General features: G+C 45.7%; 1 long non-coding RNA gene across 1 annotated transcript in view; it reads right to left on the bottom strand.

Moving 5' to 3' along the window:
- LOC102166231 overlaps positions 1,135 to 16,629 on the bottom strand; it is a 22,288-nt gene continuing 6,793 nt past the window's right edge. The window contains exons 2-3 of the long non-coding RNA XR_299598.3: positions 1,521 to 1,623; positions 1,135 to 1,377 (exon numbers count right to left, since the gene is read on the bottom strand). This is a non-coding gene — a long non-coding RNA (uncharacterized LOC102166231). The remainder of the gene's footprint in view (positions 1,378 to 1,520; positions 1,624 to 16,629) is intronic.

Raw genomic sequence — 16,629 nt, 5'->3', positions numbered from 1 at the left:
GGAAGTTCCCAGGCTAGAGGTCGAATCGGAGCTCCCGCTGCCGGCCTACACCACAGTCACAGCAACGCTAGATAGATCCCAGCTTCCTCTCCCATCCACACCACAGCTCATGGCAACCGTGATGGGATCCTTAACCCAATGAGAGAGGTCAGAGATCAAACCCAAGTCCTCATGGATACTAGTCCAGTTTGTTACCGCTGAGCCTCAACAGAAACTCCAAGAAGACAGTTTCATACCCAGTGTAACTTTTCTGAGCCTTGGTCTTCTCTGACAAAGGAGAGCGTGGATGTCAGAAGGGGTCCAGAGCAGGGAGGATTGCCATCTTGCTGGTGGGATGGAGTGGGGTAGGTACCAAGGGCCTTCTGGGTAAGAGACTCAGAGAGATCTAAGGGGCAGGGGTCAGGTGGGCGCTATAGTTATAGCAGGCCAGAAGTGGAGTTCAGAAAAGTTCCATGAAAAAAAAAGTAGACTCTTTTATCTAAGCAGCACCGCAAAGTGCGAGAGAGCCCACCAGGTAAGCACTGACGGTCAGAAGCCAATGCCAACCCAGGGTCTGCCCCCCTGCTTTTATGTTTGCTGCTCCCCTGCTTTTATGTCCCTCTTGAGGCTGGACAGGGAGTAGAGCTGTGAGCCAGAGGCCCTTGTGAGCATGGAATGAAGAGAGAGACTACATCTTATGCATGCGATTTGTTGATCTTTAGATTATGAATAGGAAGCCAAACTTTAGGGTGGTAACTGCTACATTCTGTGGAATCCCCCCTGATGAGAGATGTGGGAGAAGATCCTAAATTAATAATTTAACTGCAGATCTGGGGAGATGGGATGAGGGAGAGGGAACTGCTCCTTGGTCTCTGTGCATGAAGAAATAAACCATCGGAGTTCCTGTCGTGGCGCAGTGGTTAATAAATCCGACTAGGAACCATGAGGTTGTGGGTTCGATCCCTGGCCTTGCTCCATGGGTTAAGGATCCGGCGTTGCCGTGAGCTGTGGTGTAGGTTGCAGACATGGCTCGGATCCCACGTTGCTGTGGCTCTGGCGGAGGCTGGCAGCTACAGCTCCGATGAGACCTCTAGCCTGGGAACCCCCATATGCCGAAGGAGCGGCCCAAGAAATGGCAAAAAGACAAAAAAAAAAAAAAAAAAAAAAGAAAGAAATAAACCATATCTACATCTACAAAACCCTGGGCGAGGAGAGAGAATGGTTAATTGCAAGTAGGCTTAGATTTTAATCAGCCAGTACACTTTGTGACAGGATCTGATATCTTATTTTTGACAGTGGAGAGAATTAGAAATATTTTTCCTCAGCTTGTGTCAGCTTGTGTCGGTTACACAAAAGAAGTATCACGTGGTTTCTGCCCTCCTGGAATATATTGTCTAACTGCAAAGGAAAGAAAATGGAAAGATGGTTTAAAAAAAAAAAGAAAAAAAGATAAAAAGAACAAACAGCCTCCATTACAAGAGCAAGGCTCCCAAACCTCTATTGTTTGACCAGAGAAAACTCTAACTCTCCACGCTTCTCACCTGAAACGGGTCTCCCCTTGGGGTGCTTTCTGATTCCTGTCTTCTTACTGGTTCAAACATGGACAGAAACCCTTCCCCTTGGCACAGCTGGATGAGGCTGGACCTATGCAAACGATTTAAATCAAGTCAACACAAGGACTGAAGGTCTTGAAACACAGTTCATTCCACATTCAGTCTTTTTTTTTTTTTTTTTTTTTTTTTGTCTTTTGTCTTTTTGTTGTTGTTGTTGTTGTTGCTATTTCTTGGGCCACTCCCGCGGCATATGGAGGTTCCCAGGCTAGGGGTCCAATCGGAGCTGTAGCCACAGGCCTACGCCAGAGCCACAGCAACACGGGATCCAAGCCGCGTCTGCAACCTACACCACAGCTCACGGCAACACCGGATCGTTAACCCACTGAGCAAGGGCAGGGACCGAACCCGCAACCTCATGGTTCCTAGTCGGATTCGTTAACCACTGCGCCACGACGGGAACTCCCACATTCAGTCTTAAAGGTATTTCCAGCATCAGAGAAAAGCAGAACATCTTTTTTTTTTTTCTTTCTTTTCATCTTTTCCAGGGCTGCACCCGAGGCATATGGAGGTTCCCAGGCTAGGAGTCTCATTGGAGCTGTAGCCACCAGCCTACACCACAGCCACGCCAGATCCGAGCCGCATCTGTGACCTTCACCACAGCTCACGGCAACGCTGGATCTTTTACTCACTGAGCAAGGCCAGGGATCAAACCCACAACCTCATGGTTCCTAGTCGGATTCGTTAACCACTGAGCCACAACGGGAACTCCGCTGGCCTCCTTCCTTCTAGTTCTGGTAGTGGACCCTCTTATTTCTCACCATTTGCAGACACACTCCCAACCTCTTTGCCATCTTCTGAGCCAAGGTCAAAGATTCTGGTTCTGGTATGAACAGAAACAGCCTTTCTGGAGGACAGTTTGACAGTACTGCTCTTTAAAATACGCATTGCTATTGTTAACTAAATTGTGACACAGCAATTCCATTTATAGAAGTATTCTAAGAAAGTAAAAATAGAATGTGGACAACGATGAAATCTATAGCACCCATCAGAACACAATTTATATAATAAGAAAAATTGTACACAACCCAAGTGTTCAAATCTGGAGATTAATTGAAGAAATTATGCTATATGTCTAGAATAGAATACTATGCAGCTACTAATCCTATCTTATAACTGTATTTGTTGACAGAAAATTATTCAGGATATATTGTGACATCATAAAAAAACAGGCTATATGAATTACAGTGTATCCGTTTTTGCTTAAAAATCACACACACATGCATACGTGCAGAGAGATTCTTTTCCTACTTTTCATCAAGATTTCTATCCCAAATAATTTATGGGATTCCTTGAGGAAAGCCTATATTTTACAAATGTCCAATTCTACTCATCAGTTGCAGTTTGACCCTCAATGAAATTACGGTATTAATCAGTTCATTTCCAAAGTCTAAAAATATAGGACTTTGGCAGAATGCCCCAGTATGGCACTGGCACTTCCTTACTGGTCCCCTGTGGGATACAACCCCAAGGTGAAATTATGCTTCCAATCTCTCTGTGGTTGCTGCTTCGTGCTCCTGTGGATAGGTCTAGGACAGAAGGAACAAGTCAAATTTAGAGACAGTACTGTCGAAAATGGGGACTCTTGGAGTTCTCGTCGTGGCTCAGTGGTTAACGTATCTGACTAGGAACCATGAGGTTGCGGGTTTGATCCCTGGCCTCACTCAGTGAGTAAAAGATCCAGTGTTGCTGTGAGCTGTGGTGTAGGTCACAGAAGCAGCTCAGATCCCATGTTGCTGTGGCTGTGGTATAGGCTGATGGCTATAGCTCCAATTCGACCCCTAGCCTGGGAAGCTCCATATGCCGCTGGTGCAGCCCTAAAAGAAAAAAAAAAAAAAAGACATAAAACAAAAAAACAAAACAAAAAACAAAAAAGCAGTACCAACTTAAATGACCAAACAAGATATTTAACATCCCATTTCAAAACTAGGTCTCCAAGAACAACGTATGTCCCTTTTGCACCAAAGGCATGCCAATCCCCAAGAAGTGGAGCAGCAGCTTTAAAACAAAACAGCTTAATAAAGTGCTTCCTTTGTTTTAATGGGAGACATTAGATCACAGTGAAGGGGTTATGAAAAGAGAGGAAGATTAATCGATACTGAGAGTGAATTCCTAAGGCAGTCACAGGGGTGGCAGAAAATTCAGGAAGAAAAAATAGGCTCAGACGGAGATGCCCAGCTGTTCTCGCAGAAGGAAGGTTGCAGCAGATGCCAGTAGGGTACACCTTTGATGTTGGGATATGAGGGATTCTTGTCCAATGGCGGGCGTGTGTTTTCTCTGAGAAGTAAGAAGATCTGGGGATGGGGCGACAGAGAGCAACATAATAATGGATACAAATACCACTTCACAGTTGACCAAGAATTTTCCATCTCTTAACAACAACCCAGTAAGGAAGCCACTACCTTTGCACTGCAGTGGAGAAAACTGGGTTAGAAGCCGATTCACTTTTTTCCCCCCAAGATTACCCAGCTGGAAGAGAAGGAGCAAAAGCTTCAACTCAGCCCGTCGGATGGAAAAGTCATCCTGGATGGTGGAGGAAAAAGCTTCATTTATGTGTTTGCCCATTTTTTAAAGGAATAAGTAGGAGTTCCTGTCGTAGCTCAGTGGAAGAGAATCTGACCAGTGTCCATGAGGACACAGATTCAATCCCTGCCCTCGCTCAGTGGGTTAAGGATCCAGCATTCCTATGAGCCGTGGTGTAGATTGCGGACGTGGCTTGGATCTGGCATTGCTGTGGCTGTGATGTAGACGGAGGGCTACAGCTCTGATTAGACCCCTAGCCTGAGAACCTCCATGTGCCGTGCATGCGGCCCTAAAAGACAAAAATAAAAATAAATAAATAAATAAAATTAAAAAAAAAAAAAGAAGTAGAGTGACTTGGTTCAGGGAATTTTATTTCATTTTATTTTTTATGTACAATTTATTTATTGTTTGTTTGGGGCTGCATTCACAGCATGCAGAAGTTCCCCGGCCAGGGATTGAACCCAAGCCACAGCAGTGACAACACCAGATATTAACCTACGGAGCTACAGAGGAACTCCAGGGATTTTATTTGACACACATTCTTTCACTCTGGTCTTTCTTTTATTAAGGTGGGACCATTAGCAGAAGAGGGGGAAACATCAATCCCCATTCCCAAGTTTTGAAAAGCAATGATTTTTCCTCAGGGTGACTTGTAGCCCCTGCTGCAGGTCTGTGGTGTGGTCACAAAGTACTGAGCACAGAGCCACCTCAGTTCCTACTTGTCAGCATCTATGCATCTGAGTCTGTATCTCCAGGTGACAAGCAGATGATTCAGTCACCTTGAGGGCAGCCTTTGGTGGCTCCCAGGAGGCCCTTTTTTCTGAAGGCTCCCAAAGTGGGCGGCTGATTCTGGAGAACCTTGGGGGAAGGGCTGGGGTAGACTGTTTGGCAATAGCTTTCCTGGAACACCATGGGGGGTCTGGATGGAAATCAGAAGGCCCTAAGAAAGGTGATACAGGGCCATATTCTTCTTCTTCTTCTTTTTTTTTTTTTTCCTTTCTAGGGCCGCACATGCAGTATATAGAATTTCCCAAGCTAGGGGTCCAATTGGAGCTACAGCTGCCAACCTACGCCACAGCCACAGCAATGCGGGATCTGAGCTGCGTCTGCGATCTACACACAGCTCACGGCAACACCGGATCCTTAACCCACTGAGTGAGGCCAGGGATCAAACCTGCATCTTTATGGATCCCAGTCGGGTTTGTTTCCACTGAGCCATAACAGGAACTCTGAGGTCTGCATTCTTTTAAAAGGGAGTATTTTTCTCCATACCCCAGGGAACAGGAAGACAAAGGGTCGGGCCTGGGGGCCGGGTTGTTGACACACTGAGGCAGACTCAGAGCCGAGTCATGGACGGGAGTGTTGGCAGTAAGTTACGTTTCCACAGAGTAGGCAGCGGCCACAGAATCTGTCCGGGGGCGGGGTCCGGGGCGCTCTCTTCCCTGTGTCCTTGGTCAGCTGGATTCTCAGAGGAATCAGAAGCTGAGGTTTCTGGCCAGGGTGCCAGGGCAGGGGGTTTTCTGGGCAGACCATTTGCGGAGGAAGGAAGGACTTCTCAGGGCAGCTGGTTATATAGGATGACATGTTTCCTAACAGAAGTTCTCTGGTTTCAAACGAGCCCAGAAGCCTCATCTGGCCAATCTCTGCTCTGTTGGACACTGTGGAAGATAAAACCTTTAACCGCAGCCTATGTCATCGCCTGCTTGATGTCTAGGTGCAGTTTGAAACCTTAATATTGCAGAATATTAGGGACCTAAAGTGAGCTCCTTCCTAGGTGTGGAGGGATAAGGAAGCTTAGCTTGGGCAATGGTGGCAAGTCCCCCCCTGCCCCACCGCCACTACCATGGTGCAGTCCCCAGACACACACCTCCAAGCGTGAGCTGAAGCTTCCATGGGCAGGTCCTCGAATCCACATTTCATAGGAATCCTGTGGTTCCCATTAGCAGAAAAGAATGCTTGGAGTTCCCATCGTGGCTCAGTGGTTAATGAACCCGACTAGTATCCATGAGGACACGGGTTCAATCCCTGGCCTCACTCTGTGGGTTAAGGATCTGGCATTGCCGTGAACTGTGGTGTGGGTCGCAGATGTGGCTCGGATCCAGCATTGCTGTGACTGTGGTGTAGGCCTGCAGCTGCAGCCCGATTAGACCCCTAGCCCAGGAACCTCCACATGCCAGCGTTCGGCCCTAAAAAGACAAAAAAAATGCTTGAACAAATGTTTCCCAGGTGATTCTAATAGTCTGTTTTTTAAATAATCAAGGGAATGCATTCGCCCTGTCTTCTCTTTAAGGAGTAGGACTACTAGGACTATAGGAATGTCTGGAACAGAAACCATTCAGATTTGAGAGAACCATCCAAACATTCTGATGAGAAAGGCCAGGCCAGAGGCTCTGATGATGGACCGTCTCAGAGACAGGGAGGGTCTGGTCCAGAGGGACTGGAACAGTGGCAGTGCTATAACCGCTGCTGCCTGTCCCAAAGCACACGCAGGGTCTCAGCGTCCCATCATCGTGTTCAGATCACAGGCAGCAGCAGACCAGGCAGGATGCCAGGACCAAGGAAGCAGGTCTAGAGTTTGGGTGACTGTGAGGTCAGAGAAGCAATTCAAGCTTATCAGTCCCAGAGAACAGGCCGGAGGGCATCTTCAGAGGTCAAGCAAGTTCTCAGTACATATAAATCCCAGAGTCATTGACAGAGAAAGGGAAGAATCAAATCGGTTACCCCCGGCAGGTGCTGCTTCCAGCCTCAGTGACCCCTATCTGCCAGTTTTATACTCCTCCGTCCAGGAGGATCAGCCAGAACCTGGAACTGGAAGGCATATTCTCAGCATCACGGGAGAGCTGCCTGGCTCATACTTTTGAGCTCAGGGTAGAGGAGCAGCTGATGTAACATCACACCTCTGGAGACTTCTTAGCTTCCCTGCTGGTACCCCTTAGTCCCCATCTTTATGCCCCGTTCCTCCAGGAGAGATTTCCTGCCTTATCTTATGAGGCATCCTCTCCTGGTCCTGCCTCTGAGTCTCAGTCTGGTAGGTGATGCTCCATTTGCTACCTGTCAGGCTTCTCTGTCACCAGGTGACAGCTGACAGCCCACCTCTGGGATTCCTGGATATACCCCATTCTCAGTTCCCCTTCCTGTGCCTCCTTAGCTTTTTGAATATCCTGAAGCCTCAGCTTGGATTCCTCTTGCAAATGTTTTCTTGGACAAGGATGTGCAAAGTCTAATAGCCTGGATCTTTTCTCCTTTCCTGCAACTGGTCCTGATCCTACATGGTGTGTTTAATATGGGTCCATGGAGCTCCAGATCTCGGCCCTTTCCAATCTGTCATCTTGAAGCAAACTGACCAAAGTTACGCAAACTCTGGAGAGGACAGCAGAGGCATTTTCCTGACCATGAAAGAGCAGGGGCTACACATGGCATTGTGTATACAGAGCCTTGAATATTAGAACTGGATGAGAATTTTTTTTAAGTTTTTCTTATCTTAACTGATGAGAATGTATTATTATTATTTTTTTTATTTTTTTGTCTTTTGTCTTTTTAGGGCCGCACCCATGGCATATGGCGATTCCCAGGCTAGGGGTCTAATCGGAGCTGCAGCTGCCGGCCTACGCCAGAGCCACAGCAACACAGGATCCGAGCCGCGTCTGTGACCCACACCACAGCTCATGGCAATGCCGGATCCTTAACCCACTGAGCGAGGCCAGGGATTGAACCCCCAACCTCATGGTTCCTAGTCAGATTCGTTTCTGCTGCACCACAACAGGAACTCCTGCATGAGAATTTAGAAGTCAAGACCATTGCTGTATTTTCCCAGATAAGGAACATTTGCTGCTCAGATTTTTACAGTCACACAGCCAGTAAGTGGCTGACTTGCAACCAAAATCCAGGTCCTCTAGTAGGATTCTTTTCCCTATTCTACAAGGCCTCCCTAAATCTGTTAGATGATTTTTCTGATTTTTATCATAACACTGCATACTGGTGAAATATGCTCAGCTCTATAAGCTGAGAGGGTACCAGGCTTTACTCTCTTGGGTGGTGGGGAGGGTGTGGGCCCATGTGAGGGCTGTTCCTTCACTGAGTCAATCATGATTGTCCTGCTAACCGGCAGTGGCCACACCCAGATGGGAAAGCTCAAAAGACGCTGGAAACTTTGAATACCCATTTTAGAACAATGAAAAGATACATGCAAAAATAAGAAAATCAGAATCATCACCTTCTTCTTTTTTTTTTTTTTTTTTTTAATGCTTTTTAGGGCTGCACATTGCAGCCACAGCAACACCAGACCCAAGCCAAGTTTGAGATCTATGCCACAGCTCATGGCAACACCGGATCCTTAACACACTGAGCAAGGCCAGGGACTGAACCTGCATCCTCTAGGGTACTAGTTGGGTTTGTTACCACTGAGCCACGATGGGAACTCCCTTATTTCTTTCTTTCTTTCTTTCTTTCTTTTCTTTTTTTTTTTTTTTTTTTTTTTTTTTGCCTTTTGTCAGGCCGCTCCCGAGGCATATGGAGGTTCCCAGGCTAGGGGTCGAATCGGAGCTGCAGCCACCAGCCTACACCACAGCCACAGCAACGCAGGATCCGAGCCACATCTGCGACCTACACCACAGCTCACGGCAACGCCAGATCCTTAACTCACTGAGCAAGGTCAGGGATCGAACCCACAACCTCATGGTTCCTAGTCGGATTCGTTAACCACTGCGCCACAATGGGAACTCCTCCCTTATTTCTTACGCTGCTAACATTTGAGGCTTCGCTTTTCCTTCAGACTTCTTTGCATTGATACATGCAACCAGCTGGCTAGTGGTGGTAGAGGTTGAATTGCCAAGGTTTTATTACTGACGGTTTTATTACTGGTTTTATTACTACTGTGCTTAGGGAAGAGGTACAAGCAATTTCTGCGTTCGAAGGTGGGAGCTTGAATTTGCCACTTGATCTTTCTCTCTTGGAGATCCTGGGCCAGGGGTCAGTTCAAGGCACAGTTGCAGCCTATGCCACAGCTACAGCAATGCCAGATCTCTCAACCCACTATGCTGGGTTGGGGATCAAACCTGTGTCCTTGGCACTGAAGAGACGTTGATGGTCCTGCTGCATTGCAGCAGGGAATTTCTGCAGTCAGGTCTTTCTTCCTCCCTCCCTTCCTTCTTCTGCCCCATGTGTGGCATATGCACGTTCCCAGGATAGAGGCTGAATCTGAGCTGAGGCTCACCAGATCTGAGCCACATCTGAGAACTTATGCTGCAGCTTGTAGCAATGCCTGATCCTTAACCCACTGAGTGAGGCCAGGGGTCGCTATCCGCTACGTCACAGAGGCAATGTCAGGTCCTTAACCCACTGAGCCACAGGGGAACTCCCTCAGCCATCATTCTTAAGGAGCTGCTGACATTTGCCTTCATTTCCTCGCCTCCATTCAGTCCTCCTCCTGCTCCAATCTGGCATCTTCATGCTCCTGAAACAGCAAACACAGGGGCGGGTTCCCTCCGTCTTCCATGTCAGTAGATTTTGTTCGTTTCTAGTCTTTGCACATCAGGAGGTTTCCACGCTGTTGACCACTTCCTTGTCCCCGAACACTCTTTCCCGGTGTTTCTTTCTGAATGGCCCTCCTCCATCCTCTTTGTTAGTCCATTCCATTCATTCATTCATTCTCTATTACAGGTATTTATTGGGCACCTTTTACATGTCAGTTCTCAGTGCTAGGGGCTAATGTTCATGCTTTTATGGGGCTTAAGTCTAGTGATAAGTGGTGGAAAGGAGACAGCAATAAATAAATTAAAGAAGTGATATAGTGGCTTTTGGTGCTGAAAGGCAGGATCGAATGATAGACTATATTTAAGGTGGTAAATTACATGAAGAAAAATGAAGGAAAGGAGGTAAATAAATTGGTAAATGGAATTTTAAATACAGGGGTCAGGGATGACCTCACTGAGAAAGCAACATTTGAGGAAGGATATGAAAGAGATAATAGAGTGACCCATGCTGATGTCTGGGGAAGAGCCTTCCAGGCAGAGGGAACAGCAGTTGCAAAGAACTGAGGTGGAAAAGTGCTTTGCTCATTGGAGGGACCGCAGAGGGGCCATTGTGTTTAATCAGAATGAATTGTAGGAGATGAGCTCAGAGAATATGGAGGTCTAGTTTGGAGAGAGCCTTGTACCCTGCTAGAAGAACTTGGGAGTTCCCTTGTGGTGCAGCAAGTTAAGAACCTGGCGTGGTTACTGCAGCAGCTCCAGTGGCTGCTGTGACTGGGGTTTGATCCCTGGCCCGGGAAATGACATATGTCACGGGCACAGCCAGAAATAAAAAACAAAAACAAAAAAACAACTTTGGTCCCTCATTTCAAACTATAGTACTGGAGTTCCCGTCGTGGCGCAGTGGTTAACGAATCCGACTAGGAACCATGAGGTTGCGGGTTCAGTCCCTGCCCTTGCTCAGTGGGTTAACTATCCGGCGTTGTTGTGAGCTGTGGTGTAGGTTGCAGACGCGGCTCGGATCCTGCGTTGCTGTGCCTCTGGCGTAGGCCGGTGGCTACAGCTCCGATTCAACCCCTAGCCTGGGAACCTCCATATGCCGAGGGAGCGGCCCAAGAAATAGCAACAACAACAACAACAACAACAAAAGACAAAAAAAAAAAAAAAAAAAAAAGACAAAAGACAAAACTATAGTACAATGCTATAGTAATTAAGACAGTATGGTATTGGCATAAAAACAGACATAGGGAGGGAGTTCCTTTTGTGGCTCAGCAGGTTAAGGACCTGATGTTGTCTCTGTGAGGATGCAGGTGTGATCCCTGGCCTGACTCAGTGAGTTAAGGATCCAACATTGCTGCAGGCTGTGGAGTAGCTTGCAGATGTGGCTCAGATCTGGTGTCGTGGCTATGGCCTTGGACTCAGCTGCAGCTCTGATTCTATCCCTGGCCTGGGAACTTTCATATGTTGCAGGTATGGCTGTAAAAATAAAACAACAACGGCAAAAACAGACACATGGGTCAATGTAACAGAATAAAGAGCCCAGAAATAAGTCCACTCGTATATGGCCAAGTAATTTCTGACAAAGGAGCCAAGAATATATACAATGAGGAAAAGACAATCCCTTCAATAATGTTGGTGGGACGAGTTCCCGTCATGGCTCAGTGGTAATGCGCCTGACTAGTATCCATGAGGAGCGGGTTCCATCCCTGGCCTCGCTCAGTGAGTTAAGGATCTGACACTGCCATGAGCTGCAGTGTAGGTCGAAGACAAGAGTTGCCGTGGCGGTGGTGTAGGCTGGCAGCTACAGCTTCGATTCGACCCCTAGCCTGGGGACTACCATATGCCGTGGGTGTGGTCCTTAAAGAAAAATGTTGGTGGGAAAACTGGACAGCCACATACAAAAGAATGATACTCAGCTGCTATTTTATACCATATGCAAAATTTAACTCAAAATGGATTAGACTTGTATGTAAAACCTAAAACCATAAAACTTCTAGAAGAAAACATAGGTGGTAAGCTCTGTGGCATTGGTCTTGGTGATGATTTTTGAATCTGACACCAAGAGCTAAAGCAACAAAAGCAAAAATAAGTGGGACTACATTAAACTAAAAAGCTTCTGCACGGCAAAGAAAACAATCAGCAAAATGAAAAGGCAACCTATAGAAGGGGAGAAAATATTTGAAAAATCATCTGTCTGCTAAGGTCTAATACCCAAAGTATATCAAGAACTCATATAACACAACAGCAAAGAAAACAAAAAAATGCAGTTTAAAAATTGGCAGAAGATTTGTACAGAGATCTTTCCAAAGAAAATGTCCAGATAGCCATGGACATGAAAAGATGCTCAATGGTATTAATTGTCAAGGAAATGCAAATCAAAATCACAGTGAAATTTCACCTTCTACCTGTTACCAAAAAGACAGGAAATAACAAGTGTTGGCAAGGATGCGGGGAGAAGGAAAACCCTGAGCACGGTTGCAGAGAAAATAGATTGGTGCTGCCACCATGGAAAACAGTATGGAGAATCCTCAAGAAATTAAAGATAGAACTACCATATGACCTAATTCCACTTTTGGGTATTTATCCAAAGAAAATGAAGACACTAACTCAAGAAGATATTGCACCCCCATGTTCATTGCAGCATTATTGCACAATTGCCAAGATTTGGAACTACCTAAGGGTCCATCAGGGGATAAATGGATGAAGAATTATGATGTACAGATGTAACAGAATATTATTCATCCAAGAAAAATGAAATCTTGCCACCTGTGACAAGATGGATGGATTTTGATGGCTTTAGGCTAAGTAAAATAAGGCAGAGAAAGACAAATACCATATGAACTCTCTTATATGGGAAATCTAAAACAAACAAACAAACTCATAGATGCAGAAAGCAGATGGATGGTTTCCAGAGGTGGTGGGTGGGGAGTTGGAGAAATAGATGAAGGGTCAAAAGGTAAAGAAAACAATCATATTTGAGGAGTTCCCGCTGTGGCATAGTGGGATCAGCAGGATCTCTGGAGTGCTGGGGTTTAATCCGTGGCCCAGCACCCCTGGCCCATGAACTCCATATGCTGTGGGAGAGCACCCCCAAAAACTGCAGCTGATTCAAAGCAGACATTGAAATTTTGAATTGTATTCAAAATTGAAATTATATATATATATATTTAAATTTAAATTATATTTAATTTATATACATACACATATCTGTTTACATGTATGCTAAATTATATGACATAGGTATATTATTGAAAACATGTATAAAACAAACACTGATGCATACGTGTTGTTTCTTTTTCTTTTTTTCTTTTTTCTTTTTTTGCATTCTAGGGCCACACCTGAGGGATATGGAGGTTCCCAGGCTAGGGGTTCAGTCGGAGCTACAGTTGCTGGCCTACACCACAGCCACAGCCATGCAGGATCCAAGCCGCATCTGCGACCTATACCACAGCTCATGGCAACACCAGATCTTTAACCCACTGACCAAGGCCAGGGATCGAACCTGCATCCTCACGGATCCTAGTCAGGCTTGTTAGCCACTGAGCCACGAAGGGAACTCCATACTTGTTAGTTCTAAAATAATGAAAATAAAATACCACATTGTGAGGAAAAAAAAGAACTTTGGCTTTCATTCTGAAAAAGAGGAGGGTTTTGATCAGAATAACATGATTGGAAATAGGAGGAAAAGATACCACAAGCTGCTATATTGAGAGAAGATGGTGGGGAGGTGACGATCACAGCAAATCAGGAGAGACTGTGGTCTTTGACCAATGGCAGTGGTAGAGACAGTGAGGAGGGGTCAGATTCTGGAAATGTTTTGAAGATAGAGTCAGCAGGATGTGATGCGTTTGAAGTACCAGAGAAAGAGGGATGTCAGTGATGACTCCAAAGCTTTTGGCCTGAGCCAAAGAATAGAATTTCTGGTAGGGACACGAGGAAGATGATTGGCGGAACAGATTTTAGGGGCAAAGAATAGAAATTCGGTTTTGGACATATTTAATTTGAAATGTCTATTAGATAATCACGTGGGAATTGTAGGAGCTTGGATATAGGTGTGGTTAGGCCATAGGAAAGGTCCAAGAGAGAGAAGAGATTTGGGAATTATTGGCATACCGATGGCACTTAGGGGCTTAAGATTGGATATAATCAGCAAAGAAAGAGTAAAATCAGAAGAGAAGAGGTACCAGGACTCAATCCTGGGGCACCCCAACATTTAGAGGCTGAGCAGATAAGCTGGAAGCCAAACAAGGAGACTGAGAACCATGGATCCGTGTGGCAGAAGGAAAAATGGAAGTATGTGATGTGCAGAGAGTGAAGCAACACGTGCTTCACAAAGGAGAGAGCAAACAACTGAGTCAAATACAGCTGATATGTCAAGAAAAATGGGAACCGAGAGTTGTCATTGAATTGAGCAACACGGGGTCATCACTGACCTTGAGAAGAGTCATTTTGGTGACGCAGCAGGGGGAGAAGAGGATTGCAGAAAGTTAAAAGAAAATGGGCGAAGAGAAATCAGAGACAGCAAGTATAGAAAACTCAAGAAGTCTTGTTGCAAAAATGAGCAGACAAATGGAGTGGTAGCTGGAGGGGAAGATGGCCTTTTTTTTTTTTTTAAAGTCGAGGCAAACAATAGCCTATCAGTATACTGAGGCGAGTGATCTAGTAGAGAAGGAAAGACTGAAATTCAAGGGAGCGTATTCATTGCTGCAGCAGCATCCTGGGGCAGATGAGAGGGAATAGACTCTAGCCCGAGCCTGGTAGAGGAGGCTTGAGATAGGACCCTGAGCAGTTGGTTATATGGCAGCGGGCGGGAATGGACCCGCAGGTGGGAGGGGGGATGTCCTGGGGGCCCAGGGAGTCTTCTCAATCCCCTCCGTTTTCCCAGTGCAACAGGAGGCAAGGCAGTGCGTGAGGATGAGGAAGGAGAAGCTGAAGAGAGAGAACACTTTCGAAAGCCTGGGAAGTGAACGGACAGGAGAGATGGGTGTGTTTACCGGAAGCGGATTCGCTGGGCAGCACCTGAAGCGGGTCGTGATTTTCAGATGAGACGGGTCCGAAGGGCTGTGTGTTTCCCTCCAGCCTAACGGAGCTGCGTGGGGGCAGGTGTGAGGTTGGGTTGAACTCAGGTGTGGGGTTTGCCCAGGGAGTCCCACAGAGTCAGAGAAGGGCACGAGGGAGCAGAGAGCAGATTCAAGGGGGTGGCTCTCCTGATGGCCTGAGGAATTTAAACTGGGTGAGGAGGGCGTGATGGGGAAGGGAGGGAGAAGCTGACATGAAGTGCCTGTCCCACTGGGTCCAAGGATTGTTGGGTTTAAGGTAACAGAAGGGAGTGAACTGGAAAGAGCAGGAGCTGAAGAGCTGAAGAGCAATTACTTAGAATTGAGATGGTGATGGGGTGATACAAGGTCTATCTAGAGCTGGCTCCGATGCAGTAGCCACTAGCAATGTGGGACCTCTGAGCACCTGAAATGGGACTAGTCTGAACGGAGAGGGGCTGTAAGGTTAAAATTCATACCCAATTCCTAAGGCTTATCACACCCCCCCCACGAAAGGTACTATGCTTTATCAACAATTTTTAAAATATTGATTATGTATTAAAGTAATACATAATGTGATGTATTGAGTTAAAGCATATTATTATTACTATTATTATTGTATTTTTAGGGCTGCACCTGTGACATATGGAAATTCCCAGGCTAGGGGTTGAATTGGAGCTGGAGCTGTAGCACCATAGCCACAGCAACGCCAGATCCAAGCTGTGTCTGTGACCTATACTATAGCTCACAGCAACACTGGATCCTTAACCCACTAATTGAGGCCAGGGATTGAACTCACGTCCTTATGGATACTAGTCAAGATCGTTACCGCTGAGGCACAATGGGAACTCCCTAAAGCATATTATTAAAATTACAATGACCATTTAAAAGAAGAAAAAAAGTACTTTAGCAATATAGGAAATATTATCAGCTACCAAAATAAATATTCTATTTCAAAAAAAATTACAATGACCAGTTTCTTTAAAATTACATATGGGAATAAACCCAGGCACCTATGGTCAATTAATCTTCGACAAAGGAGGCAAGAATATACAATGGGAAAAACGACAGTCTTTTCACCAAGTGGTGCTGGGAAAACTGGACAGCTGCATGTAAATCAATGAAACTGGAACACACCCTCACACCACGCATGAAAATAAACTCAAAATGGCTTAAAGATGGAGTTCCCATCGTGGCCCTGTGGAAACGAATCTGAGTAGGAACCATGAGGTTGCGGGTTCAATTCCTGGCCTCACTCAGTGGGTTAAGGATCTGGCATTGCCATGAGCTGTGGTGTAGGCTGCAGACGTGGCTCAGATCTGACATTGCTGTGGCTGTGGTGTAGGTCAGCAGTCATAGCTCTGATTGGACCCCTAGCCTGGGAACCTCCATATGCCACTGGTGCAGCCCTAAAAAGCGAAAAAAAAAAAAAGGCTTAAAGACTTAAATGTAAGACAAGACACCATCAAACTCCTAGAAGAGAACATAGGCAAAACATTCTTTGACATCAACCATACAAATGTTTTCTTAGGTCAATCTCCCAAGGCAATAGAAATAAAAGCAAAAATAAACCAATGGGACCTAATCAAACTGACAAGCTTTTACACAGCAAAGGAAACCATAAAAAAAATTAAAAAAAAAACTAAAAAGACAACCTACAGAATAGGAGAAAATAGTTTCAAATGATGCAACTGGCTTAATCTCTAAAATACACAAATTATACAACTCAACAGCAAAAACACCAACAACCCAACTGAAAAATGGGCAAAAGACCTGAATAGACATTCCTCCAAAGAAGAGATACAGATGGCCAACAAGCACATGAAAAAATGCTCAATATCCCTGATCGTTAGAGAAATGCAAATCAAAACTACCACAAGATACCACCTCACACCAGTCAGAATGGCCATCATTCATAAGTCCACAAATAACAAATGCTGGAGGGTGTGTGGAGGAAAGGGAACCCTCCTGCACTGTTGGTGGGAATGTAAGCTGGTACCACCACTATGGAGA

This window comes from Sus scrofa, chromosome 18 (genome assembly GCF_000003025.6).
Source record: "Sus scrofa isolate TJ Tabasco breed Duroc chromosome 18, Sscrofa11.1, whole genome shotgun sequence".
NCBI lineage: Eukaryota > Metazoa > Chordata > Mammalia > Artiodactyla > Suidae > Sus > Sus scrofa.
The sequence above is the reverse complement of the archived record's forward strand: the minus strand, read 5'-3'. Positions and strand labels throughout refer to the sequence as shown.